The following is a 5,093-nucleotide window of genomic DNA, read 5'->3' as shown; positions in this document are numbered from 1 at the left end:
GGACCCGTGGTGGGCAGGAGAAGACCAGGGCAGGGATGAGACCACCTCCTCCCACATCTCTGGGTGATGGGTCCAGCATCAATTTAACCCCGGAGATCCCGTCAGCAGGAGAGGGAAGTTTCCCCAAAGTCCCGTGTGGAATGAAGACCTGGGATTTCTGGGTTTCTCCTCGCCGGGTTGTACTCTGCTAATTCAGGCGTCAGGTTTGCTCGGTGCTTCTTGCTGATCTGTGCCGGCGTGAGGTTGTGGGTGACGGCTTGGCCGGAGCCCCAGCCCCTCTCCCCACACCAGTGGCGTGTGTTGCAGGTCACTTCATGGGGAAGAAGAGTGTCACGGGCTCCCCGCGCCTGGAGTCACCGGAGCAGCCTGCAGTGCCCGTGGTCTTTGGTCCCTCTCTCAGAGCCTTGCTGGAGGACATGATGGAACTGCTTACCCGTGAGCTCCTGAAAATCCTCTTGCAGGAGAGACTTTTGGATGAGAACCAAGGAAAATATGACCTCACTGACCAGGTGAGTATTGACTAAGGTGGAGGGAGATGCGGGGAGGTGGTGGAGATGTTAATCTGCAGCAGCCAGCCTTGCTGGAGATGGGAGCATCTGCGCGGCTGCTAGAGGTGTATTCCTCCCCCACCCCCTTTCTGCTCCTGTTAACCCTCCTTAAACCACTTCTTAAGACTAGCCATGAAGGGGCAGAGGAGAAGTGTCCCCAGACTGTTTCCAGCTGGGCGGTAGCTAATAGTCCCAAATCCTTGGGAAGGGTGCGAGGACAAGAAAGGGATGCTGCAGTGGACCTGTGGCAATGATGATCCAGGGGTTCTTAATAAGCATTTCGTGCAGGAGAGGGTGGCTGGCCACTGTGTCTGCCATGAAATGTCCCCTTTTCCAGCCACTGCAGGGCAGGGAAATCCTTTTTCCCCTTTATTTCTGTAGAGAGAGGCCAAGAGGGACACAGGTCCATATGTGAAGGGAAAGGAGTCTGTCCTGCAAAGAGGTCTTAGGCTTCCGATGCCCCCATCATGGGTCTGTGTCACTGGTCGGGTTCCCTCGTTACCGAGTGGCACATGGCTTTGTCAGCTTGCCTTGTGGAGGTGAGCCGTGTGTTGATTGTCTTGGGAGCAGGCAGGAGCTCCGATAGTCCTGCTGTGCATCAGCAGATCCTCAACCTTTTTGGTGCGGCTTTTGCCTTGGAGCTCACCCAGCTCTTAGTGAAAAACCTGTCCCTGGGAGCAAGGCACACACACAGACCCTCACGCAGGATGTGGAGATGGAATTGCTTGGTCCATGTGGCTCTGCTTGTCTGTTGCCTCCCTCATGTGCGCTTCCCTGGTGTCTCACCCTTTCTAGTCACTGCAGAGACAGAGCCTAAAAGAGACAAAATCCTCTTAGGTGAGTCCTACATGTGCTGTCCCACTGAGCTGCTGTACTCGAGGAGCTATCCAGTAATTCTGCACACAGGTAAAGCTACTTCTGTTATCCAGGCTTAGGCAGTGCTTGCTCCTATTCTGCTTTTTTTGGGAAAGCACAGGTGGAGCAGAGTTGCAGGGATGTGACCCTGAGTGGCACTGATTGTTCAAGCGCCTTCTTGACTCTGTTTCAGCAGACTAAGGTAAACTAAGGCTTTCCTAGAGAGCGGGTCCCATGGGATTAGCGGGCTTTCCACCATGAAGATGCCAGCCCACCCTGCCCCCCTTAAGAGTCTGTGTGCTGTGACTGCTGTGCTGCTGTAGCTTCTGCTTCTTGGATGCAGCTGAAAGGGAAGTGAGGGCTGTGAAGGTCTTGGACCCTTCTCCATCCTCCCTGGGGGCCCTTTGAGGAGGAGGGTGTTTACTGCATTAACTGCCTGAGGTGATGGGAGAGCTGGTGGATGTGCCGCCCTGCCTCATCCGCTAAGGTGTTTGCGTGTGTGTGGTGTGAGTTTGAGCAAAGTGACCCTTGTGGCTCTCCTCCATGTAGGTAAGTCGCATGGTCACTGCTTGCACTGCAGACATCCTCGGAGCAGCCTCTGCCCAAGCACTGGTGTTGTGGCTTAGGCTGCCAGCCCTGTCCAGGCTCATTCCCAGTGCTCTAAGGCAGGTCCTGGCCGGGGGGTAGTACCCAGCACCGCACATCAGCCTTTGGTACGTGTTTGCTGGGTGTCAGAGCTCTGCTGCTGGAGGGCGATTTGGCTCATGGCCAAGCAGTTTCTGGCCAGCTGCCTGCCTCACTGCCCCAGTGACTTTCTGGTGGGAGGTGGGATGTCCTGCAGGCATGTGGCATCACAGCGCAGGTGCCTGATGTGCAGCAGGCTCCTGCCCGTCACCTTCTCTTCCTGTAGCCTCTTGCCTCTCCTTGGCCAGTGCCCTGATGTGCCAGCTGTTCTGCTGGTGGCAGTGGAGACCTTGCGGGGTGATGGGTCTGGTTCTGCCCTTCAGGCGTCTCTGAACACTTTGCTAGACTCAACTCCTGCCTTCCTGCTCCTTTCTTTGCCCCCCACCCCCCCAAGCATCCTTGCCTCTGGGCTGCTGGTTGATGCTATGGGATTACTTCTCCCTGGTGTCTGAGTGCTGTCTGTTATCCTTTTCTGTGGGACCTTATTTTTTCTTGCTCTTGTGGGTGACACGATGCCAGTGCGAGTTCCTGCCACCCTGACAACTTTCTCCCTTAGTGTGACTGTTGTTGGACACCTGGGGTCAGCACCCAGCCTGTGCTCGAACTGATCTGTGTGCCATGTTCACCACCTGCTAACAAGCTGTTTAACAGCTCCGCTCCACGGAACTCTGCGTCTGCCCCCTGCTCAGGATCTGTCACTTCCACCTCAACTCGCTTTAGTAAAACAAAGATGCTCTCCCTTCCTGGGAACCCTCTGCTCAGCAAGGCAGGAATTAACGTGCTCTCTGCTCCAGCACGCTCTGCTGTGCTTTGTGGTAGGATAAGTATCAGGGGAACTTGACTTTTATTGAAAAACTTAATGGATTTTTCCTTTTCTGAGAGTGTTGCTGGTCATTCACAAATGGGTTCTTCCTTTCTGTGGGGCCACTCTAAGCATTAAATAAATCCCAGGGCTTAGCCTTTTTGCTTGCTCTCCCTTTGTGTGGGTTAGTCCTGCCCGTGGCCGCTGGGTTTTGTCTTGAGATGTTTCCCCTCCCTTTGCAAGGCAGCAGCCCCTGTGCTGCTCCGTGTTTGCGATGGCAGAAGTCACGCACAGCAGAAGAGGTTTGCAAACAGGGATTTTTATTACATCTTTTAAGCACATGTGGTAGGCAGGGCTTGACTTTCAGCACACTGGGGCTTCACGGTGCCGCCCTGTTGCTGCGTGTGACAAGGATTGGGCTGGCAGAGGAGGATCACCCCCATCCCTTGTCATCTTGTGTGGCAGTATTTCTCCAGGAGACAGGTGAGACCATGTGCGTGGAGTGGAATGGCTCCAGGGGTGTGGGAAGAGCCCTGTGCGTGAAGGCAGATGCTGCCCTGCGTAGCTCTGGGACCTCTGGGCAGAGAGGTAATCTCACAAAATCCCTCTGTAACTCTTTCCTGCTGTGTTTTGTGCCCCTCTTTGCCTTCCTGCATAGCACTCTGCTGAATCAGGCCCTGAGGCTGCTTTTGTTCCTGAAACCCAGCCAAGGGGCTGCTGTCTCAGTGAGCTGGCGAACCAGCTGTTGGAGCACAGGATAGGAGGCATGAGCCAGGCTCCTGGTTCTTTCCTTCCCATGTGCTGTCCCAAGCTATCCCTGAAGGTGCCACCACGGTCCAGCATGGCCTGTTTGTCTGATCTGCTTGGTGGTACCCAGCGGGCGGGGATGGTGGGGGCTGTGTATGGGACCCAGCGTCTCACCGTTGTGCCTTCTCTTGTAGGAGACGGGGCTTTTAACAAAGGTGCTGGAGAAATATTTTTCAAACTGAAGAAGCGCAGCGGCGGAGGATGAGGTCTGCAGGCTCAGCCATGCATGGCAAACGGAGGAGAGCATCGTCCTTGTGGGTTACTGTAGCAACATCACTTTTATTTATTCTTTCTGTAATATTGTTAATAGTGATTGCTTGTATGAAACGCAGAGCCTCCCTGTATATTTCCTGTATGTTTGCTGCTTTCTTGATGTCTGGTGTGTCCCTGTGAATAAAACTGGCTCTTTGCAGAGACTAGCTCAGACTTTTCTGTGGGGGTGGGAAGGCAGACCCCAGGGCTTGTGCAGGAGGAATGGGAGTGGGAGCAGCTTGGTGGGGGATGGAGGGAAGCGCCTGGCTCTCTGCATCAGTAAGGGATTGGATTCAGTCCCTGCAGCCTTTGCTTGCTGAAGGAGACCCTAACTGCTGCATGACAAAATTACAAGCTTGGATGAGCTGATTACACCACTCACTACTGGAGCATCTTTATAACCTTCTTTGCTGAAGAGATTACCAGCAAATCTTCCTCAAAACAAAATGCATCTTGCTCATGGCATTGCTTGGATTTCTGGCTCAAGTGGAGTCATCGCCTTGTGACAGCTCAGGCCAGCATTTAACGATCCTGCTTTGGGATGATTGCTCGGTGCCCCTTCGCCTTGTGTACGCAGGTGAGTGCTCACGTGGGCAGAGGTACAGCGTCCATTGTGCAGGACAGTTGAAGGGCATAAACGGGAGAACCCCAGAATGGGTGATGGGGCACAGCCCCATGAACAGGCTCCGGTTCTGCAGCTTCTGAAGGTGCTGCTCACAGATATACCCTATGTCCCACAGCCACCCCTGGTGCAATCCGGGGATGGCCCCAGGCAGAGCTCAACCTGGCAGCAGATCCCAGAGTGATGCCATAAATGACACTATAAACTTTTCCCCCCCTACTTCTGATGCTAAATTTAAACTGAACCTTTGAGCTCCTGCAGGAAGGGGAGATCTTCTCCCAGGAGCAACAGGAGCCCAGAGCCATGTCACACCAAGCCAAGGGATGATGACCAAGGAACACGCTGATGACTGGTAAAGGGGAAAAAGCTATGGTAAGAGACCTTCCCACCTGGCTCTCTGTCATTTCAAGGATAACTTGAATCCCAGAAGGTGTTTATGAATGTATTGCACCTGCAGTAACTTGCTAATGAATGAGGGAAAGGCAGCAGCAGCTCCAAACCATTTCTTGGGGAGCTGCAGGAG

General features: G+C 53.9%; 1 long non-coding RNA gene across 1 annotated transcript; it reads left to right on the top strand.

The window, feature by feature from the left end:
* Nucleotides 1–306: 306 nt before the first annotated feature.
* LOC104507219 lies at nt 307–4,115 on the top strand (the record flags this gene model as incomplete). Its single annotated transcript, XR_727867.1, has 2 exons — nt 307–509; nt 3,831–4,115. It is a non-coding gene; the product is annotated as an uncharacterized LOC104507219 (long non-coding RNA).
* Nucleotides 4,116–5,093: the final 978 nt, after the last annotated feature.

This window comes from Eurypyga helias, unplaced genomic scaffold (assembly GCF_000690775.1).
Source record: "Eurypyga helias isolate BGI_N326 unplaced genomic scaffold, ASM69077v1 scaffold5793, whole genome shotgun sequence".
Taxonomy (NCBI): Eukaryota; Metazoa; Chordata; class Aves; order Eurypygiformes; family Eurypygidae; genus Eurypyga; species Eurypyga helias.
The sequence above is the reverse complement of the archived record's forward strand: the minus strand, read 5'-3'. Positions and strand labels throughout refer to the sequence as shown.